This window comes from Odontomachus brunneus, unplaced genomic scaffold, assembly GCF_010583005.1.
Source record: "Odontomachus brunneus isolate Ranch 3 - 2012 unplaced genomic scaffold, Obru_v1 Obru_scaffold_140, whole genome shotgun sequence".
Taxonomy (NCBI): Eukaryota; Metazoa; Arthropoda; class Insecta; order Hymenoptera; family Formicidae; genus Odontomachus; species Odontomachus brunneus.
Window position 1 is genome coordinate 953,187 of NW_022639590.1, and position 10,501 is coordinate 963,687.

Consider the following 10,501-nt stretch of genomic DNA (forward strand, 5'->3'; position numbering starts at 1 on the left):
GTTGAAGCGTAGAAGCGCGCCGTTAATTTCGCGCGATGCACGTTGAAACGTGAATGGCTTAGGCGAACGTTTATTTACAACGACGGGCATAGACGTGATTACGCTTAGATTCGCTAATTGGTACTTTAAGGACTCGACAATGCGTTACGGTCCCGTTACGTTACAGTCGAGGCTTCCTCAAATCTCAAGCCTCGTCTCTTCGTGCGTGCGAGTCCCAGCGTGTAGAGTCGTGCGAGTTAACGCGACAGTTTAATAGGAGACTTTCCCGAGCCGGTTGTCGACCTTTCGAATACGCGACGAGCTGCGATGGAAGGTATACACCATCGGCTGCGCGCGTCATTGTGCATACTTGAAGCGACGATCCGTCGTGACGTGTGTCGCGCGTCATTATAACTGTGAAAAAATCCATACGTGCCGATGCAATTATGTTCATTCACGGTATCGAAGCGCTGCCACAACGATATTTTCGTGATGCATCGAAACGAGAATGATAATTATTCCTACAAACAGCGAATACAAGAAATGGAATTCTCTTCTATTCGTCGCTGCGAATAGGACGATCTTCCTCGGAAATTAGTGGAACCCTGCAAAAACCCTCTCGTCATTGATACTGCCACGCGCGCGGCTTGAAAGTCTATTTTCAACAGAGACGCATAACAAGCACTTTAATCTCGCTAATTGCCATACGCGCGCAGCCGCGCGCGAAATTCATGACTTCAATCGCTTTGCGATCGCGGTTTTTCTTTCACCTCCATCCTCTCTCCACCGTTTTTTATGTAAATCGCGTAAAGGGAGACGATTACGAGAGAGTGAACGCCGGACGAAAGCCAGTCAAAAGCGATGGATCAAATAAAGCCGTGTATCGGGCCCGGAATGAACATTATTAGGCCGACGGCAATAAATATATAGAAGGTTCCAGATTGTGTCTAATTAACATTTCTCTGTAAGCCGCGCGCGAACGTCGTTAGTTCATTAATAAATACGTTCGGATATCCCCCTCTCGCGGTCGCCATAGCCGCTCGATAGATAAATAATGTAACAACGCGTCGAGCTACATAGATCGAACCTGCAGACTGTGTGCGTTGTACACGTTGGTGCGCGCGCGTTATATACACCATCGCGTACACCGGCGTGGCCCAGTGTGTGATTTACATGTAGCAATTAACCCTTTGCGCTCGTAGCGTGCGCCGCAAGGATTTATGTGCCGGAGGGGCACATTACGAGAGACTTGCAAATCAAAGGGCAAGTGCCTCTCGCACGGTGACACGTCCGCGGGGATTCGATCGATTACCTCTGACGTCCTTTCGGACATCCGCAGCACGTTGCGCGAATGCAAGTGACTGTGGCCGAATTTCTGTTACAAAGGTGTGTACGCGCGCTCCTGTGGAAATCTAAATATAAATGGGACGCGAGGAGAGAGAGAGACGAGAGGGAGGCAACGCGCGAGATTGATCGCAACTCGATCACAGCATCCTGCTGGACCTACTCTCGGAAGATGTTCCTACGCGCCGTAGATTTATCCTTGTCGGGTCGTCCTGTAAGTCCGCGCGCGTATTTATCACGCAGATTTATCTGTCACGATTTCGATGGGAGAATAGATTCCTGATGAAAGGGTCAGCAATGGAATAACAATAAATTCGAAGGGAACTTTTAATGAAATATACACCAATAAGTCAACGGAACTTACTGAAGAATGTTCGTCTCTTTTTAAAATTCTCTGGATATACACGGAAAAATATTATTCTGCTGCTAAGAAAAGTGATTACGTAGTCTAGTTTCCTTTTTTTTTAAGTAATGGTTATCCTCAATATTTTCTTGATAATAATTTTAAGATGTACTCACGATAAATTTGACAAAAGTTTATTATCATGCGCACACGAAAGAAAAATTTATTCTCTTTATTATTAAATTTCATCGAAAAAAAGATTTTGACTTTGTGTAGTAAGCAAATCGAATTTTTTCTTTGATTTTTTCTTTGATTAATATTACTACCAATTTTTTTAAGCCATGATTTTTTTACTTTTACTTCATTAAATACATTAACATATAATGTAGTTTTAAAGAACCGGGACACTGATGTTCCACTGGAATTGTTGGGAGGGCATATTTGATCCAATGGTAATAAGTAGAGTGATAGCTGAATGTCAAAAAAAGCTGCTCATTTAACTGAATAAGGTTATTACTAATGGTGGAGAAAACATATGTCCTGTTGGTAGCAAAAAAGTTAATATTATTGACTGAAATGTTAAGCTTACTCGAGCATTTAGGACGTATTTTGTATAAATTTTTGATAAACTGAACGATAGATTTTCTTATAACAATTGTTTTCGAAGCAAAAGTCTGGGCACCTTTGCCTTCTTACTGATTGGTCTAGTTTTTTATTTGATCGCGAATCTCTGAGAGGATTGTCATATATAGAGACTCTACAAAACTCTAGAGACTTTTCTGTAGAGGAAAGTTATTTTATGTAATGGGAGATAAATATGTGTAGAAGAAATTAATTTTTTAGAAACTAAAAGATCTGTTTTATATAATTAACAGCGTTATAAATAATTGTATAGGAAAGTTTTATTTAAAAATTAGCAAAAATCGAGCGGACATCCTTGATAAGGGTGTAAAATAAATATGATAAGGGTGTATGTACAAATTTATGAAATATTCTTGAAACAATTTATATGAATGCAGTATTTCTCACGCACGAATTCACAAGCCTGATTTGATCATTTGGTGAATTTAAGCACGACAATTTGTAATGATTTTCGCGTATGAATTTGATCTTTGACTTTCGATTTTAAAGTGTTGACCTTTAATGTCTACAATAGTGATAGTATTAGAAATAATCATTTTGAAAAACCGGCCTCTGGCTGACGCGATAGCTGCTTGCTGACGGCATTATCGATAACGTTAAAATCACGGTCCGTCCGATTTTCATAGTGCGATTGTTCGCCACGCAGCTGGCGCGAGAACCCATCATCCTCGTTGTCCAACGGAAAGCAACATACCTCGATACACTCGCAGGTGATGTGTCGCGATGTCAATAAGCATGACGCGTCGAATCCAACCGCTGTGCGTCGCGCGAGACATCGGAGTCTTTCTTGCGGTTCGCGGCCGATAATTATCTCGAGCGGCTATGCAATACGCGGCATTAGTCACTCCACTGTTCGGCAATCGCTTGTGAAAAAAGATATCACGGTCGGCCTTCAGCCACGTCGTCGTTATCGCGCAGAAATTTCGACCTTAATCCAGATTGTTTCGAGCACGCTTCGCGACTACCAATATCAGCGCTTATCAGTCGCCTCGCGTATCAGCGATGTGAGTAGTTGTAATATTAAAATGAAATTAAAATTACAATTATAAATTGGGTCACTCGAAGATGTGGCTTTCATCCTTTGTTCGCGACAGAGAAAAAATTGCGATCTTCTACTTGCCGGAGAACTTCACCGGCAGATGTAAGATGGGGTGAAGACACTCTATTTTTAGCGAATATCTTCGCCGATATCTTTTCCGCGTGGCAAACAAACTGGTACAATATCGCTTTTACACGTCTCACGCAGCGCATCTTATTTCATTTTTTTCTTTTTTTTGCATGACGTAGAGAAGTCATTACTGGATCTCGCGAAGAATCGGCAATACTCCACTTCCGGCGCTTGCCTCTCTTCGGATTAATCTACAAAATCGCTCTTTTTCTCTCATTCCTTGTCTTTCGCTTCTCGCGCACTGTGTGCTCGTTTATTTATAATGCCGTAAACTTTACGACGCTGCCCTATCCGTGGCCGTAAGTGCGATTCGTAATACAGCCTGGCGTCTGCAATGAATCACATATAAAGCGGTTCTGTAAAGCAAGATAAACACGATCACAGTCATCACCGACGATAACGTAACGCGACGGGTTCGCGGCCGCACGGAGAAGATAAACTTCAGTCCTCTGTCTGTCACGCCCGCGTATTTCTTCTCGTTGGATGAAATGTATAGCTGTTGATACTTGAAATATTTTTGCGAACGCGTTTGCGTTTATTACTCTACTTTTACGATTTTCTTTTTAGATCAGGAGAGATAATCACATATATCACAGAACAATCAAATTTCAGAGACTTATTCTTAGACTTAGACTTAAACTTAGACTTATTTTTAGAATCATCTGAAATTATTCGATATCTCTTGGTAATTAATATTTTGAAAAGATTGATTGCAAGATACCTTTTGCTTTTCAATCGCTCATAATTCGAAAAATATTCAACTTTTTGACAGTTTTAGTAAAATCAACTACCGACCGATCGGAGAATTCACGTATAGAAAGAAACACGATTTTTCTGTGATGTACTGCGTAAATGTCGTTCGAACAAGTTGTTCAATTGCCATCGCTGAATCAGCGTTGGCGAGTGCGGGAAGACAGACAGACTATCGGCTTTTCTTCTGCTTTCGGAGCTGCGAAAGCGAGCGGCGCCAAAGTGCCACCGATACAAAGTATCTCTTAGCGCCGAAGTATACAGAGTGCTTGATAATTCATGACACAACCGTGCTGTGTGCAGATGGAGCTTATGAAACTGAGCATAAAATTCCTCTATCATTTCGCAAACAACCATGTAAAATTTTGAGTTATTAATTTAGGAAAATTAGTGAATAATCACACGCGATACAGCATGTGATGGCGACGTCTGCGTACACAATTATGTACTAATGTTCTTTAATTAATAAAAAAAATTTCTGCTGCCATTTGTAAGGTGGCAGAAGACTTTCTTGTTCAGTTTAACCTAATGTACAGGCACACGACAGCAGATATTACCATCATACAGTTCCTCTGCCGGAACGCACGTGTGATTATTCACCAAATTTCTTTAATTAACTCAAAATTTCACGTGGTTGCGACATAGTAGAGGAATTTTATGTTCAGTTTGATGAGCTCTGCTTGCACACAATGGCTGTATCATGAATTGTCGGACACCCTATGTATGCGTGAAATCGTACAATCTAGCACGTATGTTGTGCGCGGTATGCGTGCGCAAGAGAGAGCGAGCGGAGCTGAGCTAAGCTGTGTCGCGAGAGAAAGACACACTGTTGGAGGCGGGAACAGACACGGAACTTTTTAATAGCTGGTTTCGCGAGATGAGTCAAGGACAAGTCGTTTCGTTTCACACCGAGGTCGATAAACAGCGATATAAAGAAAGTCGCGATAACGGATTAAGGCGGGCTTGCGAAATCGCCGGATAATTTCGACGTGACGAGCGGCTGCGAGAAAATTGATTGCCGTTTAATCCTTTCGCTACAAATTTTGTTTTTTAAAGGTATAATTTTTTTATTTCTACTTCATTAAATATAACAATATTTAATGTAGTTTTAGCAAAAAAATTAAAAATTTTATATTTGGTGCCAAAGAGATAAGGCCGAAACTCTGAGTTTTCCCACCGGGATTTTTGGGAAGGTAAATTCATCCCAACGGTACTAAGTAGAATAATAACTAACGTGTTCTGAATACCGAAAAAACTGTTTATTCAATTGAATAAGATTATTATTAATAGTGAGTAAAACATATGTCCCGATATATAATCCCGTTGATAGAGAGAGCGAAAAGGTTAAATTTGACACGTTGATGCATCGAGGCTTGCAATCGTCATTGGGAGAATCCGAGTTGAAATTTTGTTCCCACTCTCTCTCTCTCTCTCTCTCTCTCTCTCTCTCTCTCTCTCTCTCCTCTCTTTCTCCTCTATCTCACTTTCCTCTCTCTCTTTCGACCACAATATCCCATTTAATCCCTACTATGTGATACTCTGAAGCCTCTATCAATCTCTATTGATTCTATTCAACCTACTAGTTTTGTCCTCTTTAGAATTTACAAGTAGTATTTCATGTGATTTCTACCATTTAGAGACGTTGCCACTTAGAACTTCAATTTTCATGTGTCTTAAACACTGATCCTTCAGAATATATAGACGTTAGAAAGTTCAAGTCGAAAGTAGGGGTAAAATTTCGATTCACGGAAGCGCTGAATCGCCAAAGATGGTGTACGGATCAGATGACTCATCGTTAATGTTAATTGTGATACTAATATACAGTCTGTCAAGTGAGTCTTGTAACAAATGTAAAATCCCGACTGTGGCGAGCATCCGTTGCCACGCATTAGCTGAAATCGAGTACATTCGTAAATCGACGTTAGAGAGTTCTCCTCTGTTGCTTGAAATATTTCAATTGATGCCTATTAGGCATTCCTCATGCGATGATAATAAATCTTCACGACACTTTCGGCATGTATCTGTCACGCATATGTAAGCGACATGGTACGCAATATGTTAATAATGTAAGCTTTATTTCCACACGTCGTACGGGCGTAACTTGTCTATTTTTACGGAAAGCACAAATAGCAGCGAAAAACTGCGTGCGCGTAGTCGTCGTCTAAAAGGCGGAACCACAAACACGCGAGTGGTAAAACAGCGGCTGGTGGTCTCGTTGCGGCGAATTCAATTATAGCTAAATTATATTGCTCTGCTCCATGCACGCTCGCCAAGATTACTGACACCGCTCATTATTCCGGGATTAAAACGCATCTCTGTCGCGGATGAGTCTCCCCTCGCGCTTCCCTTTCAGATGCGCGTCTACAAGCGCTCATCGATATTTTTGCAGCCGCCACCTGTTATCCTCCTCGCGCGTTTATTACTTATCGCTCATTAAAGTCGATAATCCGCCGTTACTCCCGCGGGTCGTTGTCCCGGAACGTAATGAGACACTACTACTCCACTTTTACCCTATCGTTTCCGGAGCACGCGGGCGTACGTTGACCTCCGTGCTGAATATTCCAGCCCATCGCGCGTTATTCCTATCAAGAATGTTTGCTATCTCGGTTGTGTCGGTTAGGTTAGAGATTATTGCGTCAACTGTGCAGCAGATTAAAACACGTTCTTTTTCGAAAACCTGCGAGATACTCGAATATGATAAAGACGCCAATTTTCGTGTGTTCTGCGTCAGCCGCGAAATATTCCTAAAGAGATAACTCACGTGCTTGCGAAATTTGCTTAAACAATTTTCGAAAAAATTAAAATGATAGTTGCAGATATATATATATATATATATATATATATATATATATATTTTTTTTTTTTTTTTTTAAAGTGCGTACATGTGCTCTAAAATTTTTACTTGGGAAACATTGTGGTAATATTGTTATCATTAGCAAAGCACAATGGCTCAGAGGAGTATTCGGGATACTCTGCAGCCTTGACAGCCGTTCGTTTCGGCAGGCTGTCGCCTGCGATGTAGATACACGTAATGACGAAGCGGAATGTTTCGAAAAGAAGGCGGGATGTTTGCTACCACGAGACCTCTGTGAATGTGCAAATACATTCACAGTTACTTGCACGTACGGATTGAGAAATGATGTCGTTGCAACCGAATATACGTGTGCTTGTCTCGGCTTGAGCGCTGACTATTGAAGACCGTCGTCGTCGTCGTCGTCGTCGACGACGACCTCTTCATCGGCCGTAAACCATCGTCCGCTTCGTCCCAACGTGATCACGCGATATTTCGTATTCAGGCGGACTCTTTAATATTCATTAACGTTCCTATCTCTCCCTCTTTCTCTCTTTATCTCTCTTTCTCTTCCTCCCTCTCTCCCTCTTTCGTTCTAGCTCCGAGCGGTTATCAGCCAGCCAGCGCTTTTCCCTTTGTTTTTCACAAATCATCGTTAAGAGATGCCGCCTCTTCTTCTTCAACGTCGACCTTCCCGCAGCGGCGGTGCGCGTGCACAATCCGTTATCGTCGTTTTGCTTGTTTTCACGGTGAATGATAAGAGACGGCGCGCCACAATTCCCTGTCTCTCCCTCTTTTTCTTTCTCTTTTCGCTACGTGTGTGTGTGCGTCTAGGACATACAGCCAGGCGCGATATAACTAGCTGTTAAGCCTCCATGCGACACCTGCTTTGGTATCAACGTCTATTAACAGTTCTCGTTCTTAATTCTATTCTAAGCCGTACGATATATCGAGATTGATGTTTTATTCAGGTCGACTCGGTCACGCGAAACTGCGATTTCAGGGACTTGTGAATGGCGTTTGCAACTTTGTATTTACGACGGCTTCATTCTTTACTTCATTCTTTATTAGGCGTCAGGTATAGCTCTAAAATTCCTTTCCACCTGTTACTTAAGATTAAAAGGCATTTCGGCCGTCGCGAAGCGTACATACAGCATGTAGTTCACGTAAATAATAAAAATTCTATTCGCATAGAATAGAAAATGTTACACGCGAATTCGTAGCTCGATCGAAGTATTGCTCAATGATTGTCATATGTCTCTCGGCGAAAAAGCTAAGTACACTGGCGGTAACTAGCGGATTGAAAGTGCGTGATTGTGGAAAACGCTTGTTCTTATCCGGGGCTCCAAATCTTCGCAACTTTGTGTTATCGTCCGCTGGCGTGAGTAAAACGAGATATAAACGCCGGGGACGAATCGGCACACAGAAAGAGAAGCTAAAGATAGAGAGAGAGAGTGAGAGAGAAAGAGAAAAAAAAGAATATACTCGCATGCCGGCGGCTCGTTCATTGCGCTCTTATCACGAGGGGATTCGACGATTTATTGACGACTGCGACCGATAAGGGGAAGGCGAATGAGCTACGAGGATCGCATAGTGAAAGCCTCGTCATGGGGACGACGAGCCGGTCAATCTTTGTAGCAAACAAAAAAGAAATTCGCGAAAGAACACGCGATTATCCAACTAACCCCGTCGCGGCCGGTCGCCCTGATCGATCTGTGCCAAGCGGCTGACGATATCCGTTCGAGAGACGCGCGTATCCTCTTTCCTCGTTTCTTTTTTCCTCTGTTGATTATAAGACACGACAATATATCTACTTTAAGTAATCGTAACGATTGCGATTGGCACGGGTGATTGCGAAAGAAGGCGCGAAAGAAGGAGCGAGAATCCCGTCTTAGAGAAGGAAACGGAAGAATCAATTTAAAGCTTCATCTTATCCTACGGTATACTCGAGGGCACCTATTGCCTGGAGTGTGCTGCTTTGAGAAAAGTGCATTTCAAGTTTTTTTCTTACGGAATGGCCAGGAGGCAACTACAACTTCATTAACAGTTAACGAAGTTGTAATTGGAGCTCTAAGTGCTCCGTGAGGTAATACAAAAACTTCGCGTCGATTACTTCTGAAGGAAACGATCGTGCTTATGTGCGCTTTCCTCATTCGCCGCCATCGATTGCTACAATGGTGCTCGTTGTCAATCGTATTATTCTCTTCGCATTTTTGCGATTACAACTCGCTCGATGCATCGTTGACATTTTCTCCGGCAAAATTACGACAGAAGGTAAAAGTCTCCACCTGCGCAATCTGCATCTGCACCTGTTATTACATCTTTGATATCGAGTGTTTAACATACAAGTGTAACAGTGATATTACTTTAAATGGATAGACATCAATTGTATGATTATTTGAAGAAAGTACATCGTACTTTCGTACATTTGCCGAGTAAATTTTTGTCAACGGCTCGGGAGCACAACGTCGGCTAATTAACGGGTGGGAATGCATCTATTGCCCAACAGCGTCGCGTGTCATTCACAGTTGCGCTTTTATAATCAGAACTTTTGTTTACTAAGATACCCAAATAGACTTTCATTATCGTGATATGAGAGACAATCGATGGAAACTTTACGATTCTTTTATGTTAAATCAATCAATATATTTTCATCATACAATAATATAACTTTTCTTATTGTATTGATTTTATTTGGAGCAAACTTTAAGAATTTTTTTTCATATTTCTTTCATATTTCTTTCATATTTCTTTCATATTTCTTTCATATTTCTTTCATATTTCCACACGGAGAGAATTTAATAGTAAAAGTTAAGTTAATAGTATAGAATATTGTAATTGGGGAATAGATTGTCATTTTGTAGTAATTATGTTCCTGTTTTGTATTTTTATATTTTAGAAAGTGAGAAATGCGCTATTAAATTTAGCATCTTTCTTAGGAAGATAGGTAGTACTTGTGTGAACTTGCCACACCATATTAAAAAATGTGACATTTTTTTTAGTTCTGATACTCTCTTGAAAAGTTCTAGAGCTCTATGCAACAATTTTAAATAGTTCCGGTCATTAAATACAAAAAATAGACTTTCAAAAAAAGGTGCGCTAAGTTCTCGCAGCGTACCTAATAAAAAAAACTATTTAAATTAACTATTTCTTTGGAATTCCGGTTTGTTTTACAATAGTTCTAGAGTTCTATATCATATATAACAATAGTTCTAAAAAATAGTTGATTTTACTGATTAGGTGCGCTGCGAGAACTCAGCGCACTTTTTTTTAAAAGTCTATTTTTTTGTATTTAATGACCGGAACTATTTAAAATTGTTGCATAGAGCTCTAGAACTTTTCAAGAGAGTATAAGAGCTGCAAAAAAAAATGTCACATTTTGAAATATGGTGTGCCAAGTCTTGTGTGAACTTGACACACCATATTCAAAAATGTGACGTTATTTTTACAGTTCTGATACTCTCTTGAAAAGTTCTAGAGCTCT